At 43.8% G+C, this 14,461-nt stretch overlaps 1 protein-coding gene across 3 annotated transcripts in view; it reads left to right on the top strand.

Moving 5' to 3' along the window:
* Positions 1–1,822: 1,822 nt before the first annotated feature.
* The window catches only part of LOC110974633 (uncharacterized), a 31,881-nt gene continuing 19,242 nt past the window's right edge, over positions 1,823–14,461 (top strand). Inside the window, exons 1-2 of one of the 3 annotated variants that reach the window (XM_022226431.2) lie at positions 1,823–2,770; positions 13,180–13,442. The gene's annotated coding sequence lies outside the window, so the exon portion shown is untranslated. Of the gene's footprint in view, positions 2,771–12,833; positions 12,953–13,179; positions 13,443–14,461 lie in introns of those variants that run through there. The other 2 variants (XM_022226432.2, XM_022226433.2) reach the window with 2 other exon arrangements.

Genomic DNA, 14,461 nt, shown 5'->3' with positions numbered 1-14,461 from the left:
GGAGATTCTTTGATTCAAATGGCTCGGACGTTTCACAGACCTTTTTAACTGGACACCGTGATGTAGGCAAGCGGGATTGGGCTATCTCTTTTTCTCCACCTTTTGTAATATTTTAATGTTTTCTGGGGTGTACCGTCACCAATCTTTTTTTAATGACATAAAGTTTATCTTGTCAACACGAAGGAGTTTATCATTTCTATTTAACGTTCAAGATTTTCATGACTGTAGAATTTCTCATTCTGGATCTTTCCAGAAATCTGATTTAATTTTAGAATAATTCGAGTCTCATTTCTTTCCGGAGTGTAACCTCGGTCGTCGTTTTGCCACTGAATACACTACAAAAAATGTGTCAACATGAGGAAATGTTTATGCCTCCTGACTGAAGCAGCTGCCAACAAACGGATCGAATGCTGTCTCTTGAAACCTTAGAAGTCAAAAGTGAAGAGGCGTCTCTGGCTGAATGACGACTCCCAATTCACAAGTTCCAATTAGGCCTACTTCCGATAGGCTTTGTGGCACAAACAACACAGGCTGACCTTGCACCCGTATCGGCTGGCATCCATAGCGCAAAGCTTGGACCAAAAAATGCATCCAGAATTGCCAAGCATCTTGAACGGGTTTGATTAATTCCATTCCCAATTGGGGGTAGAGTATTCCCCTCCAACAATGCGGCAGATCTCAACCGCCCCGTCGGCTCACCACCAGGGAAAGGGGCGGACTTCTTCGCCAGTGAACCGTGTCCAATTTTAGTGCTACACCGTACGCGTGGGCCGTGAACAGGGCTATGATGACCTTGGATTTCAAGATGCGGCGCGAGGCGCATAGTTTGAGTAATTAATCGAATTACACGTGCTCACTTTACCACGCCTGAATTGAGGTGATCTGGTTGGGTGTCTCGAGGACATACGGTAGATGAGTGTGTTAATCATGACTACTGCGTCACTCGGTGGCTAAGGTCACACTGCTCTGCCAATGATGCTTAATTTAAATATCAAATTAGGCCCATGTCTTTTTTCCTGTTTTGTCTAAGTTTGCGTAAATCGGAGTTCGCACTGAGTAAGATAAGTAACCCACTTATCGGGGGCACCAATCCCCCTCCTCGATCCTGCAACCCCCCCCCCCCAGCAGAATACCTCGATAGGAAAGGATCTGTGAAAACTGAGTATAAAGAAATAAAACAATCAAGAGTAAAATAAACTCCAAAGATAATAAATAAATAAACCTGCAGGACTCACAATTGAATATCCGTAAAATGCCGCTGAAGGTCTTTTAGAAGCGAAAATTCCAATCCCAGCGATCTCCTATCTCAGAAAAAAAGAGAGTGGAACAACCCAAAGGAGGATTTTTTTGTTAAAAGAAAGGGTGCCGTAACAAACCCTCATAATGGATGAATGTATTCATATAAGACACACCTGGCTAATTTCTTTATTACCTATACTATTAAAAAAGAAAACTACAAAATGGAAAGATCAGAAATAATTAAAAAATATTTAGACACAATAACGATAGCAAAATTACCGAAAGAATATTTAAAAAACAAACGTTTCCCTCCAAACGATAACTAGAGCGGAGCCAGTGGGTTCCGTGACGGAGCAATTGCCAGCGTTGATTCATCAGAACCATTGACAATCGTTAAAGGCATTCTGACACCATCAATTAGCCTTGTACAAAGTCCATAGCTTTCGTTACATGCAGACAGACCCGCCGACCATCACAATACGCATTTAGCGTTGACAGCCAAGTAACGCTCCATATTCTATGAATGCATAAAATGGAATGGAAAACGAGGATCTATCATTATCAGGCATCTTTTCAAGTGAAATGAATAAATAAGTTCAAGCAGTCATTTGTAGTTAGTCGATTCTCGCCTATATACGACCTTTCAGTAGACTGTCATTATAGGCCAACCCTGAAAGGAATATAGAATCAATCCCGACATAAAGAATCACAGAGACCGTGCGCACTGTGGGCTGCATTTTTATTAATGTAACTCGGGGAAAGACGATCTGCAGAGCAATACGCGAAACAATGTGGCCAAGCGATGCGATTTCCGCCCTTCGATCCCGTTCCTCTCCCCGGTGTAACGCCGCTTTGAGCCGGCCGGGTGAGCTAATTCATTCCCGGCCACGGCCCGTATCGGAGACGTGTTTACCAAACCCGGCTCGCTTACAGTCAACACAGGCCGGATTAGATTAGTTACACGCGAAACGATTAGCCTCTTGACACATCTACGGCCCTGTCGAGAGAGAAGGAAGAAGAGGAAGGAAAAAAAATCCAAGGAAATCAGAGACAAGGAGAGATTCGGAAAAACAAACCCAAAACCGCACGACTGAGCACAGCTCCGCTGACGGGACATTTATCGCTCAATTACACGCATGAGGTAGGAGACTCCCTGGAGTCCTGGACGCGCGCATCTCGAAGTTATCGAGCCCATCTCATCCACTGGTTGGCCAGGCGATCGGAGTAGCCGAACGGGGCGAGCCCCATCCTCCGCCGTGTCCTGCGGGGACTTTTCTCGGTGTAAGGCAATTAAATCGGAGGTTCCGCACGGACGGGTAACAGCGACTTTTCATTAGACGCAGGGTCCTGGGAGAGAGCACGTCACCCGCAGCAGCGGCAGAGCATCATCAGCAGTGAGGGAAAGAAGTTGGTCAAGAAGAGGCGTCGAGGCAGCCCAAGACATCTGCTGCTGTCGAGTCAAGGAAGAACATTCAGTCAGACAAGCCTTCTCGTTCAGCAAGCATCGGTTGGTACCATTCATCCAAACAAGGTAAGCCCTCACCCAATCTTCATTTCCGTAGCTTTCTATGTCAGCTTCGCTGTGAGTTCTGAGCTCAATGCATTATTGATGACTTGTTAACTTTTCAAGAGTGAAAATCGCAGAAGCCGGTGTGGCCTCACAGTATCCGTGAAATGAAACTCCTTGTTATCCTGTCATCAGGTATTTTCTAATAATTTCAAAAGGAGCACCCGCAAGAATGTACCCTGGGACAAAATTATTAGGAAAAAACTTGAGACATTTTCGGTGGAAGGTAATGTACAATCAATGTGTTCAGATCACAAGAGGTACCCCCCTCTGTCTTGTTTTATTCCAAGACACATTAACTTCCTAATTATAACCTGGTTGAGAAACACATATAAGAAGGACACTTCTTAAATCAACCAATCGGCCAAAAGTTAATAATCCAATTTAATGCGATGCCTTAAAACAAAACAAGATTCATATCAACCTTGTTCCCGATGTATTATTGCGATCATGCCTTTCCCGCGTACACCGTTGCTCTTAGCAGTTACTAACACCTTGTCAGTTTTCTTTCCCACCAAGTTTCCTGTTTTTCGTTCCTTTGACAATGGCACATGCTTAATTAATCACCCAATGGTGTTGTTAATGTCAGGTGTATAGATCTGACCTCAGTGAAAAATGCCTGAACCAATATGCATGGGGCCCCTAATAATAACATTCTCGTTTACCCCCTTTTTAACGAACGCGTTGGGGTAGTAGATTTACGACTTATTTGTAATCGCTTTATTTCCAACTTGACGTGTCGGCGATTACCACTTCTTTAGCAGCGCAACTGTTGATTATACCCCCGTTGCTGGCCCTTAACTGACCCAAATGGAGTCACACTTGACATAAAAGGAGAGAAAAAAGAGAAAATGTTGTACCTGGCGGTTGGCTTGATATACGCAGCAATGTTCATAAATTCTGAATAAGATACAATCGGGTTTTTGAGGAATTTACAGGCCCATGACATTTTGACCAACAACAGGTAAACGCGTCAAACCACGATTGCCCATTTTTGAGGGCCTGTGAAGAAAACAAATTTTTTGAGTAGGCCTAATACTGTTGAATACATTTGCACTTATTTGATTGCATCGCAAAACCCGCTTTTTTTAAGGGGTGGTTGTTTTTATTTGGCTTATAAATTGCCCCTGTTATACCGAATTAATGGACCCATTACACCATGCAACTGTTACAATGTAAATGTATTCGGGGGACGCAGCGCAAAATGCAAATCTATCCGTCTACTAACCGCGTGTGGAAGGTCACGACTTCCAACACCTTGATGTGTTTAGTCTTGTCCGGCGGCAAATAACAAGTACCTTGACAAACCTACATGTCATTCCAAAACAGTTTTGCACTCAAACTGCGCTGAGCTGCTTACGGCCATCTATATAGCTGGTGTAATGTCAACCACCCCCCCCTAAGAAAAGGGAAATGGCGTTTCGAGGAAGAAAGATTTCAAATCGGTTCCCGGCCCACAAGGGGATTTTGGCACTCTCGACTGGTCGACAGGCGCCAACACCTCGGATGAGGATGTGATATTATACCAGAAAAAGCTAAGCAGGGAAAAAAATTCGAAAGAAAAGCCTAGGGCCCAGCAGTGCGCATCATCATGGCTCTCTCATCAAGCCACGGTAGATAGCGAGGCGCCGACTGGACCAACGCGCCATCAATCAGGTGTCATCAACTGAGGCAGCTCAGCGTCTGTTCGGGGGGGGGGGTGCATGGAGACTGGAGTTCGAGATATAGTCATGCAAATCGCGCAAGTTTGAGAGAAGCAAATATCAATATTATTTTCCGTCGAATGACGACACAAATTCTCTCCGCACACATAAAAACCATGAAAAGTACCAAACGCAACCATCGCAACCTCGCTGTTCATATTTTCATGAAAATAAAAACAAATAATAACATGAAAAAAGAACAATACATCTGGAAATTGATGCTTTAAACAGTCGAAAACTTTAAACAATGCAAATGTAGTCGATAACAGCAGGGTACTTTTTAACTCTTTATCCAATCCTCGGGAAGACAACTATTTGTGACTGTTAGAATGAAAGAATAAATTTCAGTTAAGACATCGTAGCCAGCCAATATTAAATTGTGAAGCTTCTTCATTTTTCCGTCATAGATTGATAATAATGCGTTGTATTAAAATTCAATTTTCCCCCAAAGATGAACAGCCTTTTAGCTTAATTCATTCAGTTGTTGCAAGCGTAGGCACACGTATAATGAATACAGATTGCCCAACAATGATGAGCTGGACCTAAATGAAGGGGATGAATCAATATCAATTCCAAAAGACAACTCCATTTGTAACAATCTCCACACCATTTTAATGGGTATAATTCTTCACTAAGCAATAAGAGCGGCTTATTTTCACCAAGCGAGGAAGACGAACCTGCCACAGCGAGGCGATCACCGCCGGCAACACGGGGCCAGGGCATAACTGACGATTAGTCGGGCTATTACGTCCTCGATGTTCCGGTAAGCAACAAGACCTTGCATCTTTTAACTGCCGCTGCTCATGAAAGACCAGGTTAACTCCGGATAATAATGGAAACCGGGGTCCACTAAATCGAAATATGACGATCTGTATGGTTCCTGGCGGGCCAGACGCGGCCGAGGAGCGAAATAAAGAAAAAAAAAGAAAGAAAGAAAAGAAAACAGAAAGTAAACGAACGAGTGGAACGAATACGGACATAAAGCAGTAGGCCCCCGGCGATATGTAGCGCGCATGGGGGTCGCAATTGGCGGGGGCACGCTTACGAGTACCGCATATCCGGTTCGTCTTGAGATGACTTCAGGCCGAGCCGCGAACGGCGGGCGTCGCGACGGCTGTCAGGGGGTCATGTACACACGGTGCACGGCACGCAACCCCCAACAGCCTGCCACTGATCGTATATCTGGTCGACCTCTATTTTACCAAGTCCTGCAAGCCAAACAGGCAGATATCACGACCCAAATGTCACACGTTTTCACGGTGGATCCTCTTAGGTTTACACTGAACGGAAACAATATTAAATGCCACCCCGCTTCAACTTGATGAAGAAAGTGAAATGACGAATGAGTTACAGGAAAAACAGGCTTCACCAACACGTAATTGTTCAGTTGTCAGATAGCTAAAATTAATTTTGTTTGTTTTGTTTTTTGTTTGTTGGTTGGTTTTTTTTTTCTTGTGTGCCTAAATATTAATAGCTTCTGGATTTTGGCCTGGAGGTTTTTTTCGTGATGGGATCGTCTTCTTCCCTGCTCAAGACGGTAGTCTTTTATTTTCCTCTCGCACCACTAAGCCTGACATTTCTGCCCACTGTCGTACCAGATTGGACCCCAGGGACAAAAATAAAATGTTACAGCCAGTCGGCGTACTTAGAATTAAAAATGTTGACTATACGGACAAGTAAGGATTTTGATCTCAAAGATAATCGGCTCTTCCGAGCGTAGCGAATAAGTAACATCACAAATCTTTTCGTGAAGGCAGAGGATAGGTATTTGTTCCAAGACCATCAAGAGGAAGACGGACTGGCCACCTAGCCCTTCGCGGAAGAGGCGAGTCAGAAACGTGAAACCCGATCAAGCCGGCTCCCCCGGGAACAATAAGTCGCCATTTGAATGTAATAACAATACACATAGATTACAGGACAATGAAAGACGACGTTAAAACTGCTAGGACCGAACCAGACCTAAACCTGGATGACAAGTGCGGTGTCTTTTGAATCCACATTAAATTACATTATAGGCCTGTATTAGTCTCAATCTGGTTATGCTTTAAATGCGCATTTCTATTGTCTTGGACAACCTTCATCTCTGCGTACGCATAAACGTTACAATATGGTGGAAACCTCTCCTAATTCAGTCCATGTAAACGGCACGAGAAAAGTGATATAAAGACAGACTTTCTCATCCTATTAAAGTCTGACTTTACCATTCAACAAATTCCTTTATCTCTCTTCATCCAAAGGCTAAACCCTCAGGCGATTGGGCATATTTCAGAGGAATCATTTTGTTGGCTGGTTTATGCATTTTATCAAAGGCCGCGGAAGGGGAACTTTGACTTGAGTTCTGCACATCTGCATCCGGTTGCTAACCCAAATCTTACTTTGGGCTTGAGTGGTTTGGTAGACAATTAACTTTTTTACCTTCATCGAATAACAAAGTTTACAGAAATTCTTCAGTAACCTTGCGAACATAATATTTCAAAAAGCGTTGCACAAAAAGTATGTGTACTCATACACGAGGAAATGTGCTGTAACATCAGCATGGGCATTTTGTCATGCCCTCGAAGCACAATTATCCAAAAAATCAACCGTAACAAACCAAGAATACATTTACAAGTGCGCCCTCCAGTGTTTGGCTTTGAGTATAAATTTACCATGAAAAAAAAAAGAAGAATGAAACACATGCAACCATAGCAGTGTTGAGTCTTATCTCGACATGTACGCTAACAAGACCAGTGTGGGGCATGCACTCCACACACCACTTTTGCGCGTTGGTTACGCCCGTTTCAGCCTTTCCATAGTAAGGGATACGACTACAACTCGAAAAGGAGCTTACCTCAAATGAGACACTCCCTAGTCCATGAGCAAACAACAACAACAAAAAGTATCCACTCGTCAATCCGCGACCTCCATTCCAGTCGTGCGTCCCATTTATTAACTCGGCCTGTCCATCTCTCATCATTACGGAGGATGAAGCCAGTCCGCAAATAGAGATTTATGCGCCTGGCAAGAGACAATCACGCTCCCAACTTCGCTCTATCCCTTCAACTTTCAGTAATATCTTACAAACTTCCTGGACGACTGTTCCGTGCCATGGGATGGGTCGTTCACACCCTGCGGCTGTTTCTGCACTGCTAATTGGGAGAGGTAGAGGATTCTGAAACCCTAGGTCAAGATTCGGTTAGTGTTCTTGATATATCGAAAAAAGGTGCCTTACGATGAGCTGTAATTAATAAGAGCTTAATCGTCGTCGTCAAATTTCACGGAGACAGTAACTTCAACAAAAATAACCCCGAGTTTTATAAGTTATGTCACACTTAATACAAAACACTGAACATTCGGGAGGATAATGACTAAAATCATGTTGATATCTCTGGCTAATTTGATCAAAAAAATAACGAACGCGAGTCATTTAAACTCCCTTGGTAGCCCCTGGTAAAAGATGACTCTCATGAGTGTTCAGGTTCCTGGTGTGTCAACCACGCCTATTGAAACGAGACTTTGACATGGCTTCTAGAGGCTGTCTGTTAAACGGTCTGCTTGTGCTGTTCTAATTCTCCAGTCGTTTCTGATGCTGCTTCACACAGTGAAGCCGGAGTTGAACCAGCTCTTTTGAACATTGAATAAGTTGCCGCTTTTCTCGTCTAAAATGTGTGGATTTGGCGGACCGGTTAACGCTGTAGTATCATACTCCCCCTTCTATTGTCCAAATTTGAGGCCTTCCACAGAATGGCCGTCGATGCCAACAGGGGAGAGGCTGGCCGGTGGAGGGGGGAAGGGACAGTCAAACGACAGAGTGTGTCGGCAGGGCGAGCTAGCTGCGGTGTCTGGTTTGTGATTTACTCCTCGACAAGGCGGAGGTTAGCCTCAATAGGAGCAGGCGATGAAGGAAACAACCACCCACTGACTTGACCTCTTAGCAAGTGCACTCTGGAGGCAAAACACGAAGCAACCTCCTCTGGTTCCCTGTCTCCATCCAAGCCTTTCACTTGCGTGCTTAGCGCCATCATGTTGGCCGACTGTCTCATTTTGGCAGGCAAAAATGTGCAGTGAAGTGGTTTTCTAATACGTGTGAAATCACCCATTTTAAACTTACACGGTAGGTCTGTGTCATGGTGTCCAAACGTTGGCTTGGTTAAATTAAAATTGGAAAGCATTAAGGCAAGTCTGCTGATCTTCCACCGAAGTATGAAATAATTTAAATGTAACTTTTCTCTTTTATTTTTTTTTTTATTTGGCAGAAAATGTAAGCAAGAAATTATCCAAGTTGTTTTTGAAAGGTAATATGATACTCTTTACAAAAAAATCTTACCTCAATCTGATCTAATTCACTGACTTTTCACTGACGTCAAGAAGTCGAAGATAAAAGATATTCCATATTTGAAAATGTTGACTTTAAAAAAAACAACAAACACAAACAACCCAAAGGAAACAAACAAATGAAACGTCTTCAGCGCTGGTAAAGTAAGCTTATTATGCAAATGCGTGTCTTGGTTGAAGAGGTTTATTTTAGCGAGAAATTAGCCTGAGCTGCGGAAGCGTGACATTCTGGATGTACCGTGTTCCATCGGCTCGCTGGACATGCATGGTTGAACCTCGGTCGGCTCGCGTATGCATGCCAACAATGGGCAGTTAGTCCCGCTACAGTGAGCACCCTCGATACTCTCTCATATCGCAGCTTGGGATGGGAGAAGGGGAGAGAAAAAACTCCGAAGTTATTATTTATAAGGAGATGAGCGGGAACATTTATCACTGCTCACCCCTCTAATCAGCCAGCTAATGCATGATGTAAGAAGGCCAATGGGCGCTTAGTTTACTGGCTTGGTGTCTGGGACGAAAAATAAGCAAGTAGTTGGCGGGTTACTCCCAAACGACATTATTCATTCCCGTTCGCCGCTGTGGTGAGTCACAGACATTGATCTATCGAGATCTGCAGGGGGAAGAGGGAGAGAAGGAAAAAAAAAAGAGGCGGGAATGGGCAAGGTGCCACTTTGTATAGGTCGCCGCCATGTCATTATACGATATAATTGGTATTTTAAAGGAAAGGCCATTTCTGAGATTGTCAACACTTACAATGTTTGTCTGTGATCATGTGTGCCATTATGTCGGTCTTCCCACTTATTTTTGCATAGTCCTCTTGAAAGAAAATGAGGCGTCTTAATTTTTTTGTTAACTTTTGGCTGTTTTTACCTAGAAATTAAAGTCTTCCGTTTTCAACCTTGGATCCACCCATTTTAGGCAATACCAAAAATCGAAGTGTGTGCTTTACGCGTTATCAGTCGATGGACACAAATACAGATATTTTTCACTCGTACTCAGGGCAATAAAATATTATTGGTGTCAATAACAAGCTGAATACAGCAACTTTCGAAATTTCATCGCTGTTCGTTGTTGTTGTTTCCTTTTTTTGTTCATTCTCTTGTTTGTTTCTCACAAATATGAAGTTTTGGGTGACTATAAGAATAGCAGGGGAAGACGAGACTAAAGATGTGCCTCTCTCCGTTTGAAGTAAAATTCCTTGGGAGCACTTCAAAACGTTGGACATACCAAAAAGCATACATGCTAACTGCAGAGTACCTCAATGTATTTGATGTTCTGTTTATTAAAGTGAGTGGCAAATAATGTTTTAGACACTTCATTCCAACACGTTCAACATGGTACGTATTTGAGTGCATTTTATGGTGATGCGGGGAACATCCAAGTAAAGATAAGACAGTACTCCCTCTTTGAGCTATGTTCGATGGGAAAGCAGGCATGAATTGACTTTCTGCCAACGATGGTCAAAATGTCAGCTGCTTGTACCCCTATTCTTCTTATGCAGATTGAGGCAGTCATTTTCTGTGACAAATCGTTTCTTTCTTAGTAGGTGATAGCAAAAAGTGGCTTCTCAACCGACTGAACTGGCACATGCATGTACATGGACACCAGGATTTTTTTTAGCACAACCTGAATTTCTTTTCGCTTTGTTTTTAAGATCCATCAGATGTCTCATCTATAAACCTGGTTTTCCCATGCATTTCAAAGCTCTAGCCCTTCAGCTGTTTCTATCATCGACCGAACCGGCACAAATTGACGCGCGTGTTTCGCCTTTTTCGCACATTCGGCTCGGCGACGTCAACCCCAGTTCTCTGATGGCACCAAAACAGACGTGAAATAAAATATACACCAAGTTCGAAAGGGACAAGGGGGAAAAAAGTCACTTCAATTTCTATGAATCTTTTCTCACCCGTTCCCGCCCTCCGACATAAATCCTTCCTCACACAAGTACATCTTGTTATGCGGCCACACATTGCGGGCTATATTCTGCGCCACCGATGTGACTTCATCGCGGGCGTATTCCTCGCTCGCAGGATCCTGAATTGCCCAGGTCGTGAACTGTCGACACAGATGGCCTAATAACTTAATTTTGTCAATTGGTGAGTTAGAGCTATATTTCTTTGGACGTGAGGCCAGCACGGCACAATAGCCGCATACCGCTACTTTTCTTATGTAGCCATGTGTGGTGTAGCCCGACTTCGGTGAATAATTGTACAGCGGAAACCTGCAGACGACAATTTTTGAGGCAAGTATCACTGAAATAGTGTCGTTTTTTCCCCAATGAATAGACTTTTGAACATTTCAAAAGTCAAATTGTTCAGTCAAGTGGGATAGAAGTGGTCTTATGTTTGTAGTTATATTTAACGAACTGAAGCCGAGGCTGTAGTCTTAAATGTGTATATACACGGTGACAAATGGTCTCCAGGCTATTAATTCAAAAAGAATATACTGTCCTTAGTCTATTGATCTCAGTAAATTCACCCTCCAACTTCTGTGACATTGAATAGAAAGGAGAGTTTTTCGAGCACCCTTGTACAACGGTCAGTCATGTCAATTCGAAAGTCAGTACCAATACCAGAGCGAAATAAGTAAAAATGGCGCCCGACGTATCGCCTAACACCAGCAGACTAAAGTGGTAAATGCTGCATTGGGTTTTATTCCTGCATTGAATACATATTGATAAAAAAAATTCAAGTTGCTTCTTTTCACTGTTAGTAAACTTTGCAAGTCGAGATTTAAAAAAAAAATGGAGTTACCGTCGTCAGAGCATCGTGTATTCATCGCACCGCCTTCCGGGGATCACAAGTAATTATTGGCGAAACCATGCACAGACTTTAAAATTTCAAATATGTCAAATTCGGGGGGTCGGGGACTTGCGAATGGGTGCCATTTACATGAAAAGGCAATTTACACATCTAATGAGCTGCTGTTTTTGGAGTCCGCGGGGAGAGTCGGGGGGCTCGACGTTGCCCGGCGTGTTTCGAATTCACACTCCCCGATAAATATTTCATTTTGACCGGGAGAGACCGTCACACGGAGGGGGCGCGACTCCAAGATGCTTGGACGAGACTTCCATGACCCAGCTGGAGAGGACCCTGAATATCAATCCTCCTTCAGGAAATGACTTTTCTCCTTGTTTCCTCCCTTTGCAACCCTTGGAATTTGTTCGTGGACTGATGGTGACAGATGATGAAGCAACGATGATGAAACATGTACAGTTTGAATACAAATCGGATGTACTAGGGGGGACAAAGTTAACTCGGACGGCCTAGAGGGTGCATGCGGGTTGACTTCTTTAGATGAGAACTGGCATTCATGTTGTGTTTAAGTGTTTGTGGTGTTGAGGTGAAAAGCATTGATGGTGCCTGTGGTGGTGACGACTATTGAGACAGAGTTGCCGGCGGTGTTCGGTAGCTGGTGATGTTGAGATGGTGTGTGTTGGTGATGATGGTGATGGTGTGTGTTGTGGTGATGACGGACATGACGGTGGTGAATTGGTGGTGCCTTGGTGAAAGCGATGCGGTGTTGTGGAGATGTCGGGTCAAAATTCGAGATTCTGTGATATCGGTGGTGAATGTTTGGGTTTGGTGGTGGTGATAAAATGATGAAAGTGACAAACTTTCTCCTGTAGCATCAGTTGTAATCAGTTGATTCAAACGATTTTGTTGATAAACGATGTACGAATATTAAGAGTAATAATATTTCTACCATATGTTTCTGTACAAAAAAAGTCATCTTACTTGAGTAGGCCTGCGTGGGCGTTTGATATTGTGTCTCTTTGTAAAGAGTCACAACTGAAGCCACAGAATTTTTCCATATTCACTACTAATGATGAACGGGTTCTTTTGAACCTGCAACCGGGTGAAAGGGGAGCGGTCGTCACGCGTGGATGAAGAAAAAACCTTTTGAAAACAAATACAAAAGACTGCAATATTTCATCGGCTCCTTCTTCTCTGACGTCTATTTGGCATTGGCGGGTTTTTTTTTTCGAGAGGATTCATATTTCGGGATCTGGGCCTTTTGTGACACTTCTTGGTACATTTGGTTTCGCCGATGGTGGTGTTGGCAGACATCTTTGTTCCCATCATTTTTTTCCATTGTCCCACCCTACCTACTGACTGGTTAGGCCACGGTACAGTGTTGTCGTGTGTTACTGTTGCAAGCTGTGTATATTAGCATAGGAAGCTTCCGCAGCTTCAGGAATCACTTATGGACACGCATACAAAATTGTCCGCTGGTTGGAATGTTGCACGTTAGAGGGCCCCTATACTCAATAGTCTTTTGCTCTTCGAGTTCATTCCTAGCATTCTGATCACCACAGCCGCTGAGGTCTCTTTCCCCCCTCTCTCTCGCTCACAGGACCAACTTGGGTAGAATCTCATCTCCAAACTGACAACCACTCAACTCTTTGGATATAGACTGTAGCACGACAACTTCCTTGCACCGCTGACGTGTACTGCTTTGGGGTCTGCTTCCCGACCACCCGTCCTCTTAGACAAACACCACTTCTCCCTACTCGGACCGCGGGAACCCCTGCGGGCCATAAACCAGCTCCAGCCTTGCGGCCACGGGACCCCGGGATCAGACGGCGTACGGGAGCCTTCGCCCCAACCCAGCCCAAGGTGAGAATTTATGCTCCCCTCGACACGCCTCGCGTGACGCGGCCAGGCGTGTTTGCACCTCGCCCGGCCAACCTTTAATTACTAGCTTCGGTCTTGGCGTCCATGGACCCAACCGACCTAGCCAGGATGACATATTAAGCTTGGCTTTACGTGATCTGGGCGTAATATTTTTGGCAGATTGGTTTGATAAACTCCGCCACCCACACTTATTCCTTTGTGTTTGAAGGATATCGAGCAGTTAAAAACTGTTCAAAAACAAGAAATCAACAACTTTTCAAAAATCTGAAGTATACAAAGCCTTTTTTAAAATTGAAATCAAGCTTTCAACCATTTTATCGATACATTGAAAAATTGTGGCTTTATTTTGAAAGGAAATGAGAACAACAGCATACTTGACCATAATCAAGACCATTGAAAAAAATTGTTCGACCCAATCCAAATGTACAGTCCTTAATCGTGCTGATTTAACTTGAGTTACCACGCACCAAAAGATTCCCCTTATATTTCTGTTTTTATTAAGAAACTTTGACGTTGAAAATGGCCAAAGCATGTTACTAATATCTTGGTTTGATTTGCACTTAATTAATGCGGACCCTACCCGCATGATGGCTTAATGACTTTCTTTGGAGCTCGGGTGCACTATTTCGGAGAGCGTGTCGACGGCCCGCCATTTCCACCCCTCAGCTCGTGTGGTGAATTCGCCCATACCGTAATGAATGGCATTATGGATTTTCCACAAACCGTATACCCTTCAAAATGCCGGGCCGTCCATCACCATTGCAACTTCTTTAAAAGGCTTAAGAGCGGGAACGACGGCCGGCATCGGCCTAGCCTAATACAACTTGACACACTTCCTGTGTTTAAGGACCATTATACGCCAAAGTGCCGGTCGTTACGGCTAATAAAGCGCGCTAACATACCCTTCTCGTAATCAACGGAAAATTATTTAATAAAGCACACTTAAAATGAATGGGCGGAGGGCGCTCCTGGAGCTGCGCTTCCGTCTTGCCATTTATCTG

The sequence above is a fragment of the Acanthaster planci genome, linkage group LG08 (assembly GCF_054643075.1).
Source record: "Acanthaster planci isolate LZ-2023a linkage group LG08, COTS_SCS, whole genome shotgun sequence".
In the NCBI taxonomy this organism is placed as follows: domain Eukaryota; kingdom Metazoa; phylum Echinodermata; class Asteroidea; order Valvatida; family Acanthasteridae; genus Acanthaster; species Acanthaster planci.
This window is presented reverse-complemented; position numbering and strand designations above follow the sequence as displayed.